This window comes from Zonotrichia albicollis, chromosome 2 (assembly GCF_047830755.1).
Source record: "Zonotrichia albicollis isolate bZonAlb1 chromosome 2, bZonAlb1.hap1, whole genome shotgun sequence".
NCBI lineage: Eukaryota > Metazoa > Chordata > Aves > Passeriformes > Passerellidae > Zonotrichia > Zonotrichia albicollis.
This window is the reverse complement of record NC_133820.1, coordinates 61523508-61542055: the sequence shown is the minus strand read 5'-3', so window position 1 is coordinate 61542055 and position 18548 is coordinate 61523508. Positions and strand designations below refer to the sequence as shown.

Genomic DNA, 18548 nt, shown 5'->3' with positions numbered 1-18548 from the left:
ATGGGAAAAAAAAAGGGCTGGAAGTAGGAATGCACTTTGGTATCTATTTGGTCCTGCTGCAAGGTCCCTATTACAACAGGAAACATTATATTCCTGCTTGGTGCAAATACAGGCATCTGGCTGCCAAAAGGCTCTGATGTTGAGACTACTACCTGCAAAACCACTGGCAGCAGATGCAGATACCACACTTGGGAGGGAGAGCACTATTCCATAATGGGTATGCCCAGAGGGGGAATTGCCAAGTCCAAGTTGAATCTTGTTACTGTGAAGGCAGTTTGAATATTCTCTGTGAGCTCAAGAAGCGATGATGCCATGTACATCTGTGACATGAGGAAGACACCTTGTTTGCTAGCTTGAACATGAAGTGCAGTTACACAGGCCCTTGTCCAACCAAAGCACTGAATACATCCAAGGACAGACACACTTCTCTGGACAGCCACAGTGCTGTCAGGGCAGCCTCTTGAACAGCGTATCTCCACCTGCACAATCCAGATCCATGGCAGCAAATAGGACAGTCCATCTCCCCCTCGACTTGTTCAGCTCCATGAAACATTTGACAGAGCATGTAATTAAAAGATCTACTGAGCTGATATTAACAAATGATAATGAGTAGTCGCCTATCTCATAAGGGGGTGTTTTACAACCTGTCTTCTCTCCCCACCCTTCCCCTGACAATAGGAACCACCCTTGCCACTTCAGCATGCATTATTAAAGGGGTTATACATCCTGATTTCTCTGTTTGGTGCCTTTATCCTTCTGGATAGCCCTTTGCAGCTGATGTCTATAAAAATACAATAATATCTCTGTCCACACTTAAAGTAGCACTACTGTAAGTCTGAATAATTCTCTTCTGTCATGTTTATCAGGTTTCCTGAACGTTAAGAGTATCTAACTGTGGCATCTGAGTAAAGTCATTCAGAGAGACAGGGCAGTCATAGACCTGCTCCTTCAAAATTTCTGCAGATTTCAGTATTTTTTCTAAGTTATAGTCCAAATGCATATTAAAGATAAGGCTCTATTGTTAAGATGCATTTTGGTTTTGTAATGTAAGAAGTGACAGACAATAGATCTGACAGGTTACTGAAACCACCCTATTTTCATCTCCTGTGAGATGCTGTCAGAGAGATACAAGAATTGTGGACAAAAATGGGTTATCAAGTTTTAAAATCATAAAAGGAAATCCCAATGACATGGAATACTTCAGGTTGTCATTGTCAGTACAAGAGAGCAGATTTAGGCATCATACATCACACCTGTGCAGAAAGGAGAGACTGCACGTTAGAAGCAATCACCTACTTTTGTACATCCCTGTCACAAAATGCACTTTTCAGTCTCTGGTAACCTGAAGCCATTATCCTGTGCTCTGGGGGAGGAAGGATGGTCTGGAGGAGAAGGAGGAAGAGCTTTCCATACCAGACACAGTGTAATACAGTGTAATTACTGACTTTCATGGACATTACTTCAAAGAACAGGAACAACCTGAAACAAGCAGTCTCAAGATAAACATTGCCATCCTTTGCAGACACATCACCTTTTTAGTCCAGTATGCAAAGGGCACAGTCTCCTCTACAAACTGAGGAAAACCAGACCCTGAACAAGGACAAAAATGAGGAACCTGAAATAAAGTACAGTATGGAAATAATTCATTCAACTGTCAAGTGTTGCACAATGATTTGTCATATGCTAGCTAACTTTTTATTCATTCTCCTTGAACAATTCCATTGTAAGTATGCTGTTTCTACTCAGGTATTATTTACATCAAACCATGACTTTCACAGATTTGCTCCATCAGCCTCATTAAATAATATATATACAATAACATATGTACACAAGTCACAGAAATAATTGATACTTCCACTGTGCCCAACTTTTTCTTCTGAAAAAGGAGAATTTTTATTTGTCTCATTTTAGTAGTACAGAAAGTTTTGAAATGCCCTAAGTAGGTACACATTAGTCTTGTACATATTATTGCTAAAGTGTATTCCTGAAATAATCTTCATAACATGTAACAATCTTTAGAAGTATCAAAATTATGATGCTAAATATACAAAAAATGCACTAACTCCATAGCTGTACAGTAAGACATGCCAACTAAGAGGTTTGTCAAAATGTGCCTTGTTCTCCAGAAACAACAAAAATCAGTGAAGGTAAGAGCTGCATCACTCCAGCACCCTCTGTTGGCCCTCAGGCAGCATGGTACTTTGTGCACACTTAATATCAGTTGCTGGATCCTGAATCTGTGACAAAGATTCCTGTACAGAAAAAGATACATGAAAAGCAAACAGAAACCTACTGTGCCACCCAGTCCTATGCACAAAATCTTCAGCTATATACCACAACATAGTTTAATATCAGATTGCTCAGTATTGCTGGATCTGTCATGCATCAGCCCATCTTTGCAGATATTTATAATTGATCTAACTTCAAGGGCAAAATGTTCTTTGTAAGCCCCGTGTGTGTCTGATATTTCTGACAAACACCAATAATAAATAGCACCTTGCATGCAGCTCTCACTAATGGAAACAACAAGTCTACAGAAAGAACAACTCTTTTTATGGAACATTATTCACTGTAGCTACTGAGAACGAGCAACGCTTATATTATACAGAATATCATCCACAAAAGAAAGTGCTCCAATCAGGTCTCATCAAGCACACAGAATAAATTCCAGATGCCAGATACAAGGTGATCTAAATATAAACTCCCTACACTGTGCACAGCCAGATGGTGTAATTTCCAGAAGCAAAGGCCCTTAGCCCAGCGAGCCTGGCAGCTGCTTTGCAAAGCCGGCTCAAAGCTTTGCAAAGGCAGATGTGAAGTTGCAGTGGGGGGCAGAGAGGAAGAGGAAAGAGGAGGCAGGAGGGCTGAGATGGAGAAGCAGTGTGCTCCCATGGAGCTGGGGGCTATGGGTGGTAAGAGCCACTTCTGAGAAAAACCACGCAGGGTGGTGATCAGGGCTGCCTGGTCCTTTCTGGCTGCTCAGTGTGTGAGAACAGGGCAAAGCAGCCTGTGCCTGGCTGGGCAGCAAGAGGCAAAGACCTGCTGCCTGGCCATCCCACAGTCCTTGAACCACCTCTGAAGAAGAGCCATAAGCAAAGGGGAGGCAGGACACCAGCAGATCTCATGGAGCTGTCTGTCTGCTTCCACCAGCTGAGCGGTTGAGTAACTGCCTATCTTATCTCCCTACAGCTATGCCAACACTGGCGAAACCCCACAAAACAACAACAACAAAAGAGCTTTTCTTCACTGATCTTAATGACTGGGGAAAATTTATTCTCAAAAATGTCATCAGCTATTGCAAACCTGCTCCTTTCACTGCCTCTTAACTTCGCACCTTTAACCTCTCTACAGTTCTGTATCTCCTTAGTTTTGTTCTCACAGCATCCTGTCTGCTCACCTGAAATTCATACTCACCGTCTCTCCACCCTTCCAGGCTCTCTTCTCTGCTTCTTTTCTTTCCCATGTGCAGCTTCACATGATTATCTCCTAATATTTCAATGTTTATCAACTTTAGGATGGTGCTAATAAACAATGTTTGATAACAATCTCCAGAACATGCAGAAATGCATACACATGTTTTACCAAACAAATCTGTGGTACTATTTGTCAGAAAGCATTACTACCCTATTTCAAATATTTACACACATGCTTCTACTTTGGGTAATTTATATTACCCCACTTAACTGGGATGGAGAAATCAGTTTGATATGGAATGTCAAGATCTGAATTATTAGAGTCAAATATTTATTGCACAGAACAAACTAGAAACTACCTCACAAAATCTATGCAGTTCATTTGAGGTCACTGACTAACCAGTCCAAGAAGGCAGCAGTGGACCCAAACTTAATTCACATCCCCAAACCTCAAAACTGAAAGAAAAACCACAATAGAGCACTTGCATTTTCCATTTTCAGGAGTTACTATTCTCACAGTTATTTCAGGCATTTATATTCTTGCTTTATACTAGTTTCTGCTGGTAGATTCCTTTCTCTTTATCTGTTCTTTTAAAACAAATTCAATGCCTCATTTTTCCATGTTTAAAAGGCCTGGATCCAAACAGTAAATGGTAGGAGTTACTTCCTTTAGGATTTGGCAGTCATTAGGTATCTGACTAGGGCTGCAGTAGCCTGTTCAGGAACAGGTTACTTATGCAACCACGTTCCTCTGCTTAGCAACGCCAAGGGTGGGGTCCAAAACAGCAACTGCACCAGCCATATTTTGCAACTAAAGTGGAGAAGAAAAAAAAAATACAGGAATGGGAAGTGCAAGGGGAAATAGCATTTTTCTTCATGAGAAATGTAACTTTCTAAGAAAAGAAGGCAACAAACAACACAGAAGAAGGAATCAAAAGTAGCTAAACTATTTCTCACTCAGAGTGGTAATTACTTCTGAGATCATAATATGATAATGATTCTTAAGTGAAATAATTCATGCAGAGAACACATTAATCCCTGCAAAAGATCATGTAAATACTTTGCTATTCTTGCATTAATCTTCTCTTTCCACTGAATGCTGAAAAAAATCTTCACTTAAAATAAAATGCTTCGCTTACAATAAAATTTTAAAAAATGATCCTGGTGAAATAGCTGAACATGTTGAATACTTACAGAGAAAGGTTCTGTACTAGCATCTTTGTGTCAAGATGTAAAATTTTTAAAAGTGAAGGCAAACATTAAAGATAGTGTTGACAATTTTAGGAATAAAATAAACTATTTATTTAATTTACTACATTTGTGCTGGTTACCAATAGGCATAATTCCAGGATATAATACATTATTTTGAAGATTTATAAATAAATATTCTGTGAAAGAAGCAATGAAACCAGTACTTCAAACAGCAGTGTATGAAGAAAATTTAAAAAAAAATTAAAAGCCGCACAAAACTACCCAAAACTATTTGGGTACACAAAATGAACACTTTTGTGAACACCTTTTATGAACACTTTCGTGTTCATAAAAATTGTTCCAGTTAATGATTTTCCCAGCCTCCACAAATTCAAAGTCTTTCTCTATTTGGCCAGGAACTGATTATGTACCACAGAGACAATAAGCTTAGCTGGGGATTTTGACCACTTGTATTCATATAGAAGTTACATTTTTCATTTTTAAAGTATTTAATGCAGAAGGGAGAAGCACATCTTCTGAGGAGCAGGGATGCACTTGGCCGGCCCATGGAGTGCAATGCCCCATCAGGAACATCAGTGCTTGCTTCACAGCAGCTACACAACCCCTCTGGTCTGGGGGCTGGAAGGAGCAGAGCTCTATCACCTGCCCACATCCACCCAAATAGCTGCTTTTCTGAGCCTTTGGTTTGGCCTGGCAGGCCCAGGCAGCCTGCAGCTCTGAACTGGTGCTAAAAGCTCAGAAGGGCAGGGTGAGCATTTCTGCTGGTCCAGCTCACACTGCACACACAGCTCCAGCGCTCGTGCTTTCCCCCCATGCTCTCACAGACAACTGGCACTGCTCTTCATTTATACTCCAGCTCTCACCCCAACACACTGTCTCTCACACAGGAGCCTCCTCAGGTAACCATGTTGCTTCACACAGTAAGTAAATGCTTATTTAGTAAGAACTACTCATTTAGTAAATACACTAAATGAAGAGTTGAGATGCATCATTCATGCTGTGAAACAGATTGATAAACACACTGGCAGGAAGGCACAACTCTCTGATGTGTTATTACATAGTCTCTAGAGCTCAACTTGGCAGACTGTTTCTTACCAATTATACATAAGATAATGTGCTTCTTTAACATTGACCTAATTAGTGACAAACCTTACTAATAGACTGCATACCTGTATGACCTGATTACTATTAGCAAAGGCAGTTTGCTATAGAGCAAACTGTGGTCCTAGAGACATTTACTTAATTCACTGACAGAAAAGAAGATAGAGTGATGAAAAATAAACACCTCAACAACTATGAAAAATTGCTAAGTGAAGGCTAGGATCAACCTTGACTGCCAGCAGGGTGGCAGTACCTGGATTATTGTCCCCCACTGTGGTCACTGACAGCTCCAAGCCAGCTCTCTGGAGAGCTCCACATTGGTGAATACTTTGAGAGTTAGCATCAATAAATGCCATTCCATTCTAGTTTTAAACTCTCATGACTATTTCGTAAGAGAACATTTCAAAATCCAACAGCTCTAGATACATTTTCCCTCAAAACTGCCTGTCAGTCTTGAGTAACTTGCATTTGTCAAGGAGTTCAGAAGTGAAAAGGACCAAAAAAGACAGTATTCTAAAAGGGTCCTAATGTCTATGGTAGAGGATTAAATCAACCACAAAGAAACAACCCAAAAACCAAAAACAAAACCAACCCAACCCTCCTTCTATTTCACATTAACTTTCATTGGGAGAACTTGAGCACAGCCAACACAAGAGAGCTAGTGCAGTAGAGAAGAATGTAGGATGACAGAATCTGATTTTCCAGCATCAGGCCTGATTTCCTCCTGGTGAAAGGGATCACATAACCCATGGCCACATTGGGACTCAAAGCAATAAAAAGAAAGCACTTAATTGCTCAAAAGGTAAAGAATTTTCTACATGTGACTAAAAGGCTTCCTACTGCAAGAATCTCTAATGGTCCATAAGGTATTGGTTTGGTAACTACAGAAAGAGTGAAGGTCCATTTGAATAAAAAAGTGAAAAATAATCCCCTTATTAAAAAACTCAGATTTTTGATTGGAGACAAAGATCTAATCTTCTACTAGTCGTCTTTGATGTGGCGGGCAGCAATAGCATTCATATAGGAACCACTACTTTTGTTTTGCTAGTTTTAATTAAATTCAATGTCTAAAATGGCATCTCATTAAATAACTTTCCTTTTTCTGAACTTCCTCCCCATGCTGTTTTGATTAATCAGATATGGAAGCAACTTCAGTGACCCAGACAATGGGTCATGCAACTTTCAGTAAATAAACTCTGGATGAAACTCTTACACAGTCTGTACAACATCCTGAACAAGATTAAGACCTGAACTTTTTCAGCTTTACTTGGAAGCACAAGCATGAAGAACAACTTGAAAGATGGTACCAAAAAGTGTAGAACAGAAACCTATTTTACAGAGACACTTTCATGGTCTGCAAATATTTTGTCAGCAGCTAAATAGTTTAAGAAAAGAAACAAAACACCCACTTCAACCAGTACTTTCACTTCATGTCATAAAATAGCCATCTCTTTAGTTTAAATTTCCTTTGTCTAACTAATAGGCAAATTCTTTAGTACAGCATTACTTTTTTCTTTTTCTATCTCAAGTAACTCTAGCATTTTAGATATAGAAGAGTAGAAATTGAATAATAAATATAAATAACAACCAAACAAGGCCTCCCCTTGACTTAGAATTGATGTATACATCTGCTGTGTTTACACTTACACTCCTTCAGAGTGAATAATTAAGAAGAAAGACTAACAAAAATAGCACGTAAGTCACTTCTAGTTGTAATACCAATCAGTTTACACCCACTTACTTATGAGAATACTTAAAGCCAAAAAAAAAAGCCAAAAAAAGACACACAAAACCAAACTCCAGGTGCCTAGACTTGGTAATATGAGTGGTCTAAATAATACTTTTAGTGAGTGAACTTTCTAGATGTCACACAGATGGCAATCTCAAAAATGAAATCAAGAATCAGAATCATTAAAGATTTCCAAAACAATAGATAAATTAAAAAGATACATTCTTCTGTAAAATTCTTATTTAAATTGCTTCATTCAGAAAAATTAAACAATTCAGAAAGTATCTGTAAGAATGCCTTTATATTTCCGATCAGTATTGCTTTTTTGGTTGTACAATAAACCACTGTTAATCATGCTTCAGAATAAAGCACATGATAACTTATTTGAAACTTACACCAACAAAATGAGATGAACATGTATCTTGAGTAAACAACCTTTTCTCAAAATTATTAATAGTGAGTCCTTAATGTGTTGCTCTTCTCCACCTTGCTCAAAAGATCCAGACCTCTTTGTCTCTGACAGTGAAGCCTCTGATAAATGTCTACCACTCTATCATAAAAAGAGAAAACTACATCATATAGTTCCATGTTTTGAGAAACTTGAGAATACCTGTGATTTGCAATACTCCATAATATCTGCTTTTCTGAAAAATAACCCAAACCAAACCAAACAACCACTTATAATGAAATAACGGCAACAAATATTAACAAACACATGCAACTTCTGTGATAATGTTCCCCTGTATGCAAATCACAGACAGTAACATATACAGAATTCGTTTATTGATGCTTAGCAACCTATATGAGAAATAACGCATAGGAAAAAATTATATGGAGATATCTAATAGAAAAACAGCAAGTAGCAGGTAGCAGAAATACAGGCCTAACCCTTCATTCATCTATTAAGAAGAAGAGAGCCCCTCTGCCTTTTTGGAGGTGTGCACGCGAAAACAGACAGACTTCAAAGCTGCCACTTTTTTCAAGATCTTACTTTGAAACTTCTGAAGAGCAAATAAAGGAAAATAACTGTGTCTGTGGCATTTATGGAATTACACAGCTTTCCTTCATTGTGTGTAATTTCGAAATGCAATTTTTGAAATGTAATTTTAACTGACCAGTAGATCTCAAAAGCCAGCCCACATGAGCTCCATTCAGCAGAGCCTCACAGGACAGTGTGGGACTGGTCACACAAGGTGCACCTCTGCAGCCAACACCGTGATCCCAGCTCGGTGCAGCACACAAGGAACTGCCGACTGCAATATCCAGAGGGGAACCTTTGCAGACCTCAGACTTTCATTTCAAAGGGATAAACAGGAAGACAAGGACCAGACAACAGCTGCCATTCACTGAAGAGTCTCCCATTAATGATGGGGCCATGCTAAAAGATAAGTGCTTTTTATTTTTGAGGATAATTACAGTTATTAGCTTTTGATCTGCATAATTTTCGCTTCCATTTTAATTGGCAAGCTACAACTCCCTTCTTGCAAAAAGTAACCTTCACCAGTCTGTTCTCAAAGGTGTATTTTATCAAGTTCACATTCCCCAATGACATGTTTATCTGAGACCTTCACCATACTGGAAAATCCTATCTTTTATTTGCAATTAATAAGGATGTTTTCAAATATCAAATATAACATTAACTGAAGAATGCAGAGGGAAGCACAACCATTCTATATCAAAATCTTTTTGAAGAGGACCTCACAAAGTATTATCATTACATCTACAGGGATTGCTGCTTCGGATACAAAACCAAGTATAAACTCGTTTTTAAAGCATTGTGCAGGCAAGTGTGCATCCAAGTACAAAATACAGACAAGTGTGGAATAGTTTCTTCTACACAGACCATGGTTGGTCTGTATAAAACATTCAATATATAAAACGCCAATGTACTTGATTCAGTTCTGGGACAGGCAACAAAACTCTAGCCTGAAACCCCAATCTTTAAATACTTTGTCTGAGGAAAATAAGAATATTCAGACATACTACAAACCAGCTGACAAAAAACCTGCTGATGACTTTTATATGTATGAAGTACCTCAATGATCCTCTATCCATACTATGTTTAAGAAATTTAAACCCTCTCCCTTTCTTTTTAGCTTTTATGTCTTGATTCCTTTGTAATCATTAATGCCAGTTTGTCTATTTTTCAACAGAAAAAGGCACAGGAAGCCTTAACTTGTGCAGCTTCACAAGTTAATGGAAGAAGTCAAGTGCCTCACCATGTAATACAAATTCAAATGCTTTGTTATGTGCTCTATGCTACTCCTTACTTATTCTAAGCAGTAAATGAATTAAAATTAAACCAGATACTGACATTTGCCATAATTCTTTAGAGTATCTTTCAATTCTATCCTTTGACAATTGCCATCACTATTTCACAGTAACTACTGAACTAGTTTTTGTACATTGTTACAACCTTCTTAAAACTTCACCAGAGATTAACCGAACTTGTAACTTACACTAGGGAACATGCAGATGTTTCCTTTAATGAGTGCTATAAAATGCCCTGCAAACTTGAGGCATCAAAAAAGTGAAAAAAATAATAAAAATAAATCATGCGGCATTCATACAGGGATTAATCCATACTGGTCATTCTTTTTCCCCCTAAGTAATTTAATTCAGCTTGCAAGCAGAGAAAACAGAACCCTCAGCCTCAGGATGGTTCTACACAAGCCAACTTCATATATTTTATTTATTTTAAGGGGGTATATAACAAGGAAAAATAGCTCTTGCTACTGAGATTTTTAAAAAGGAATTTATGACAAGTAATGTTTGCTACAGGGAAGACAGACTGTATTTAGAACTATTGTCTGTGTTTACTGATTTCCGTCATACAATTATAAAACTAAATCACACATTCATTAAGCAAAACTTTAGAAAGGCATGATGCCTGCAGTTCTTTGCTCAAGCAGATCTACAGGTTTATCCCACAAAAATTATTTCCATTATTGTACTCAGATACCTTTGCAACAGCAGTGAAATTTTTATCTGTTTTGAAAAGGTTTGTTTTTAACCTTTATCAGCCTTAAAAGTACTGTTGCTTAATTCAAGATGGTCTGGGATATCTTACTAAACTACTTCTGAACTAAAGTTTAAAAAATTATATGACTAAACCCAGAAGGAGATAAGGACATTGGCAGAAGGCTACAGCTTATCTTACTGAATTTTATGATAAACATTCTTATTTGTCTTCTGTGTTAAAGAAATATAGTAATACATGCAGGCTGGCCAAATATATCCCACGCTAACAGTTTTCCATTTTGGAACTTTTTGGCTTATGCCTGAATTTTCGATCTTAACACAGCAGTAACTGTATATTTGTGTGCTCTTCCACACATAAGTCATTGGTGCTTTACCTAGAAGTTCATGCAAAAATCTGTCACAGTCTGTGCTAATGTGTTTCTCTGAGCTTTTTTAAAGTAAAAAGCTTGCATGAACATCAAAGCACAAGCTGCAAATGATTGTTTCTAATCTTAGACATGTATCAATTATTCACTAGCTTGTTCTGCTTGTGCTTTATCATATAGACTTCACCATGGCAACACTGTTCTTCCCTTCCCAGCCTTAATCAGTGAATCTGTAAACTAATATTAGACCGAGCTGCTGGATTACTCAATATTCTACTTATTACACCATGAACATAGACATGTCTTTCTTATTACATCATGAACCCTACACAGCTTCCAAAATACCAATAAATTTTCATTGTTCCAATATTGAAATGGTAGCTAAGAACCAGTCAATTCCTCTCTTACTGCTAAATACAAATATATAGTTTTGAAATACCACTAGCAAAATTCAGAATGGATTTTACTGTCTTAATGCAATACCTCTTCTGTGGTCTTTTCACAAACTGGGAAATGGCTGACCTTCCAAACCCTATAAATTTTTAAGTCACTCTTCAGTTTTAGAACTATTTCACTTATTTTCAGAGAGTACCTTATTTTAAATATGTCATATCTGGCAGTCTTCTTGGTATCATCTCAGCGACATAATTTCAATGCTTTCTTTCTATTTCTTTATGTTTTCCAGCATTATTAAACATACATGTACACATAAAAATGCATCTTTTTCCAGCTTATTTGGGCCAAACTATTTTGTCCCTTTCAGTGATTTTCTTCTTTCTAATTTCTCTCTTTTTTTGTCTAATTAGCTTTTTCTTCACCCATTTCCCCTGTGTTTCTCCAACACTCTTGATACTGTTAATTCTCACCCTCTTCTAGCTGTTCCAACACACAATCATGCTTCCTTTCCCCTCCAGACTGTTAAAATTGTTTATGTAGCTCATTAATCTAGAAGACACATCCTTAATGCTTTAGTACTGCAAGGCTTCTCCCCTCACCTTGGAAAGCAGAACAGCCAACATTTCTTGTTTCCCAACTCTTTTCACAAAGGTGTTCAACTTGTGATACCTCTGCTGGGGTCTCTAGGGAGTACTGATTAAAGTCATGCTTTTGAGCATCTCATTATCATCCTGGCAGCAATTTCTAAGGCTTTTATAATATATAAAAATCTTAATGTGTCTCTAATATGCAAAAATCTAACTGCAGTATTAACAGCATAAAAACTGTGATATACCCAGACAGCTCATGTCCCTCCCCAGTAAGTCCTTAATATTGTTCCCATATTTTTCTTGGTTAAAATGATGAACTGTGCGATATTTCCCTTACACATTGCTTATCTTCACAACATTCCTTACCTTCACATTCCTTATCTTCACAAGTTGCTTCACAACCACCAGACTGTCTGGCAAAGGGGGCTGTTCGCTGGCTGATGCTGGATAATGTCAAGACTGCTCAGCTCTTTTTGTTTGGGAAGTGTGGGACTACACTCTGTGTCACCTTCAAGCGCTGGCAGCCTCCCTTTGGTTTCAGCTGAGATGAAGTTAATTATCCTCTTAGTAGCCGGTACAGTGTATTTTGAATTCAGTATGAGAATAACGTTAGCAATGCTGTGATGTTTTGGTTGTTGCTACGTAGTGCTCACCCTAAGCCAAGGACTTTTGAGTTTCCCATACTTTGCCAGTGAGGAGGTGCACAAAAAGCTGGGACAGAGCATGACTGGGACATTGACTCAAATTGGCCAAAGAGATATTCCATACCATAAAATATCATGATGAGTATATAAACTGGGGGACTTGGCTGTGGGGGAAAGATTCAAAATACCACTGAAAAATGCATGTATTGGGACTTTTTCCTGTACATCAGTGACAAGGTCGCCACGCCTCCATATTTTAAGCAAGCCAGTGATACACACATTCCCAAGACAGTTAACCATAATGCTCCATATGAGAATATAAACAACTACAATGCACATCTTTCAGAGAGCAGAAGCTGCTCCACCAGCAACAGAGGGCCCCAGGACTACACTTAGAGTTCAGCTCAGCTTATACACACTGCAAACTTCTCCTGCTTCAGCTTCCTTACTCCTGCCCAAAAAACTAAGTCTCAGTGATCTTCTCAGAGCTTGCCAAGGAACTGGAAGATCCTGACCACACACAAGGCAAAACTTGGGCTCTTGACTCAATCTCCTCATTCATACACTGGATAGCAGGTGCACCAAATGGCATTAGGAGCCATTTCTTACCATGCAATTTGCACTATTTACAACCATGGATTATAACCCCAGTAATGAAGCACAGTACTCTCAGATCACAACACAATTTGACTACAAGACTTGGAAGAGATGGTCTCACAGACAGCCAAGCTCACTCAGCAAACAGGTCACACAAACCTAAGACAAGAAGTTTTCAGAACTTGAACTTCAAATTGTTTAACTGTTCTAACTTCAATCCAAAAGGAGAAATGTACAGCCCTACCTACACAAATTATACTTCCTAGTTAAATTATAATGGTAAAGTTACAATTCATGCAAATAAGCTGGATTTTTAAATAAAAGCCTAACTAGAAGAACTGATAATATTGGAGAAATTTTACTAGAAGTACTGAAAGCTATCAGCATCCTCAAATGAGACCTTATTGTTAAGCTTAGGATGAAACTTAAGAGCTTATTAAAAAAAATGGAAAATACTTCTTTAGAGAAGAAAATGTTTATTTGAAGAAACAGCAAATAAACTAAACTGCTATTTGAAAATCTTGCCTTGAACAAATTTGCCATTTTAACATTGTTAAGTAAAAAATGCTATGTCTGATATCTTTCGCTTTGACCACCAACTAAGTCTCAATAATCACTTTGTTTAAGTAGTAAAATTTATATGATGAATATTAAACAAGACTGTGGTGGAAAATTTTATTTTCTTATTTAATGTAGTTTTCCATCTTACAAGCAGTGAAATCCACAGGAATTTCTCAATCATACATAGCCTAACGATGGAGACTTAGTATGGGGATTTTTTAATTTAAATTGTGGAGCAATATTCCACAGCTGATATTCAGAACTGTGAGGTTATATAAGGCAAGTTAGAGTGGATTTATTTTCAATCTTTAAAAAAAAAATAGATTAACAACACACCCACCAAAATCTGCACTATAGAAACTAATTAAAACTTAATTGAGTTTTCAGATCTTTTAGAAAATAAAAGGCTAGACAGTTAATGGATGCAGTACATTCTGGTTATGACTGATAGGTTTACGTGGAAATTAAATAAAAATAAAATAGTTCCAACTTAATTAAAAATAGCAACACTATCTATTCAAAGACAGATATGACTACACTCCAAATTTTAAAATTATATATATTTGAAAGATTACTTGTCATGATAACTGGACCCAGCCCAAATTGCTATTAAAGCCTAATGCACTCAGTGATGTTGAGTGGGATTGATTCTTCCAGCAGCAGTGAGGATACAGACAAATTTAAAAGAGTTACAGTACAGCAGTCCACATCTTAGAAGTTCATTAAATTATGCTCCTTGCCTCTTTAAGAGCATCAAGTGCCATAAAATTTCTGACCTTAGAATTTTTCCTCAAGACAGTTCAGAGGACACATGCCAGCAATTATTAGGATATTGTAGCTCTGGGGTACTGTAAGTGATTTATGTCTCTTATATGGCATTAGGGTCTTGATTTAGTTTCACACACACACAAGCGTCCAGTGCTGCTTGAGCTGCTGCAGGTGTCAGCTGGGGAGCATACAGATCTCACACAGGTGAAATTAGTTGCCCTTTCATGGCCTTGCTTGGGACAAGCAAAACTAAGAGGCAGACTCTGAAATCTGTTCCCCATCCCCCAAATACTGAGGAAATTTGATTATGCTTCAGGAAAAAACAACCATGGCTTTAAAGCATTTAAGCTGGTAAATAAACAGGCAGAGAAAAAGAAGAAGAAAAGGAATTCCAACAGATCAGTCTTAGTTCATTTAGCCACATCTTGTAAAAAACCTTGTGTAAAAAAACTTTAGGAGACTCGCTACAGAACACAATATCCTGCCCTAGTTGGTCACCAGAATGCCTGTGATTAGCAACTTTAGCTTCTGAGTTTAACTGACATCCCTACATATAAAAGAATAAAAATAAGTATTTACACAGAGATGTCAGAGCCTTTTCGAGTATGAAATGGAGATCACAACCCAGTAACATTAACTACAGAAAGTCCCCAAATTTACTTTTAACTTCCATGGATTTATTCACAGCTGGGGGAGATGAACAAATGAACTGCAATGACTCTTGCCCTCTTTGACAGTTACGTAAGCTAAGCTGGTCAGTTCATTGAAAGCAGGCACACTGAAAGCATGAAATCACTCAAGTTATGCCAGGACAGAAAGCATGGACTGAAATAGTTGATATATCAGTAATACCCACAGTGGCTTTTTTGTTTGTGCACTATCTACATACAACTTACTGTATGAGGAGAGTTCATGAAACACATCAAAGACAATGGGCTGTATATCAGATTGGGCAAAAAATCAATTAGTTCCAATGATTGGTTATTAGCATGCAGGCACAACGCACAGACTGTTCCAATATGACCATAATGGTTTTTCACTTCGTGGATTTTCTTGCAGTGGCATCATTAAGTCATAGCTGTTTTAGCAAAAATTTTAAGCCATCAGAATTTCTGCTACCAAAGAAGCTCCTGTGGTGCTGAGGAACACCTGGGCACATTCACCCTTCAACACTTTATTAAAAAAACCCCAAACAAAAGAAAAAAATTGCTTTGTTGATCTACATACAATGATGAATCAAATATCATTGTATAAACAGCAAATGTAGTATCAAGCAAGAACACTTGACAGGTCAGCATAGATTCAGTCCAGCTGCTTGTATGCGTGGTTTAGCAGGCAAAAAGGATGTTTTTCCTGCAGCTACCACACTGTAGGAAGAGCATTCTTTGGTTCACTGCTCCTTTGTCCTCAGAGCAGCCCACCTGTGTCCAGTGATGTGCTTCTGCTTTGATCATGAGCAGGTCTAGAGACTGGAAACCCACCAGCAGCACTGACAGCTGGATGGTAAAGCCTGTCACTTCCACTTACTGTTGTTGGTACTAGATCTTTGATGTTTATGAGCAGCTCCCACTTCAACAGTAATTGTAGGAATCACTAAAGAGTGACCAAACAGCATCATTAACTTTTTTTCCATCCTGACAAATGCAAGAATGATTGACTTAAAGTAAAGCTGGATCCCTCACAAATACATCTATGAAGCATATCTAAGAATACTTCAAAATTGCATATACTGGAATATATATAAATATATATATAAATAAATGAATACCTTCTCTGCTAGTCTGTATAGAGAGAGCTTCAAACACAAGATTTGTGTCTGCTACTAGAAAAAATACTTGTGTGTGCTGGGAGGAATGTGTTAAAAAGCAAAAGACTGGTGAGGACAACTGTAAATTACTCAAATGGCCTTGCAGCTGGAATAGCCCTTGATAAACCTGTGTGAACTGCAGGCCAGTGATTCTCTAGCATTGGACCAAAACTTAACAGTGCCTGCCTCTCCACTTGTGTGCCTCTGCTGGGTATTGCTGGTAACTGTATTACCCCAGTTAATGAGGTAATAGAATAAATAAATTTATTCTTTGTGTTCTAGCTGCAAATTTGTGGTTGTTGCGCTGCCTGCCAGTGTCAGCTCACACAGGTGGTATCTTACCCAGAGACACAACAGGAAGAAACTCTAAGGGGTCATGGTGGTGATGCCTCAGAGACAGAGGTCTGAAATGAGGCTGGTACTTGTTCTAGCTAGGCTGTAGCTCCAGCTCTGGCAGCTGCTTTGACCCACAGAGTGATGTTTGGTGCCTGGAATTATGAAGATCCCCCAGCCCAAAACAAGCACAACTCTGCACTCCTCTCACTTCAGTCATTACTTCCCATGGGCAGGTGACACAGGTTACTGACATGTTCTTTTCCTCAATGAAGGCTTATAAGAAAGCACTGAAACATGCTTCAAAAACAGCGATGAGGGTCTGTCACTCCTCTCTGTCAACGGAGTCCTGCAGTGCGGAAGCTCAAAGAAAGAACCCTTTGCCCATCCCCGCCCTCAAAAATTTAACTCTAAGCTTCCTTAATCGCAGAGTTCACACTGAAAGGAACACAGGAGCTATCAAAATAGCTCATACAAGTGCTACATCTAATCCAGCATGCTGTCTGTTCATTAGCCTGTGGCAGATGGTTTGACAGAAGGTGCAAGAAATTCGTCAGCGGACAGTTCTGGATTGGGAAAGTGTCTCTTTAGTTGCTCCAACTAGCTTGCTTGTGTTTTGAAGTGCAAGGATTTACAGAAGAAAGGACTTCAAGAATACTTAAATGTACATATTGCATTTAAGCATGTAATCTTTTGTTGTAGAAATAACAGAATCTTCTCACTGCTCAGATATTTTGGTCAGTTAATTACATAAACTAATGACACAGCATCTAAAAAGAAGTTCTTTCATACTTGACTTTTTTAGCTTATTACACAGACTTTAGCCTTTCATAAAAAAGGATAGAGAGAACACAAAATTCCCTTTCCTTATCAAGGCTAGTATTCTGCATATAGTTCTAACAGGAAAAGTTTAAAATTGCCAATCTTCTCAATCTTGCTTTATAGGGAAGTTTTTCCAAAGCCAACTTATTGCTGACAATCTCCAACTTCTACTCTCTTTCTTGACTGCAAACAGCTTCACATAAACAGAGATCTCCATGTCTTTGCTCATAACTGGTTGGGTCAGGAAAAAAATAATTGCAGGGCCTGGCTTATCTATTAATCCATCAACACATAGGGATATTTACTCTGATGTCCCAATGATGTATATGTATTTTATTTTATTCCCTTTGTCAACAAAGTAGAACCTAATATTTGTCAACACTGAATTTTACATAACAAACATTCACAAACTTATTCAGAATCTTCTGTAATTTCTGCTAAGCAAAGTAACCTGCCATCCTCAAGGATATCAATATTAACTTTTCACCCACACAATATCACAGTACTCAATCAATAGGTAGCGAGCAGTTTAACTATTGCCTTTTGCACTCTTTTTCAAACACAGTTTTTATTAAGAGAACAAAATACTAATTTACATTTTAACCTACTCTAACCACTACTGTAATAATAACAGAGACTGTATACAAAGAGCTACCTGCCACAGCAATACTCAAATACGGCTTACATGGCATATTAAGGATATAGCTATTCTTCCCCATCTCCCAAAGGGAAAAAGAAACAACAAATCGCCCATGTGATTTATGCAAATCTATGAAAACAACAGCCAACCAGCTTGGCCGTTTCCTCCTTTCCCTCACTTTTCAATAGTGGCAGAAATGAGGAGAAGAGTAATAATATTACAGAATGCTTTAGACATCATTTGATCAAGGCTCCTTCTCAGGTGGATTCACTGGCCTGAGGATCAGCAGACTTTGATCAGTCACAAATTGTTCTGAAGTCCCAGAGGCAGCACTGTGGATCCTCCCAAGGGATGGGGAAGATAATCAGATTGTTTAAAGAACGGACACTCATTTGTGAATAGTGGGACTGTAGATCCTGTTACTATACACCTCAAAGCTAGGTATTAGCATGTGAATTACTAGACCAGAATTATTAACAGAAGAAAGACTCCACAGCAATACTTACAAGGCAGAAGAAAGAAAGTAGTGATAGGAAAAGGATAGCGTGGAAATCACTCTAAAGAATGAAAAATAGTCAGCTACAGCAA

The 18548-nt window shown here is 38.1% G+C and overlaps 1 protein-coding gene across 3 annotated transcripts in view; it reads right to left on the bottom strand.

The window, feature by feature from the left end:
* LOC102066586 (protein furry homolog) overlaps positions 1–18548 on the bottom strand; it is a 223907-nt gene that overhangs the window by 195381 nt on the left and 9978 nt on the right. The window lies entirely within an intron of this gene.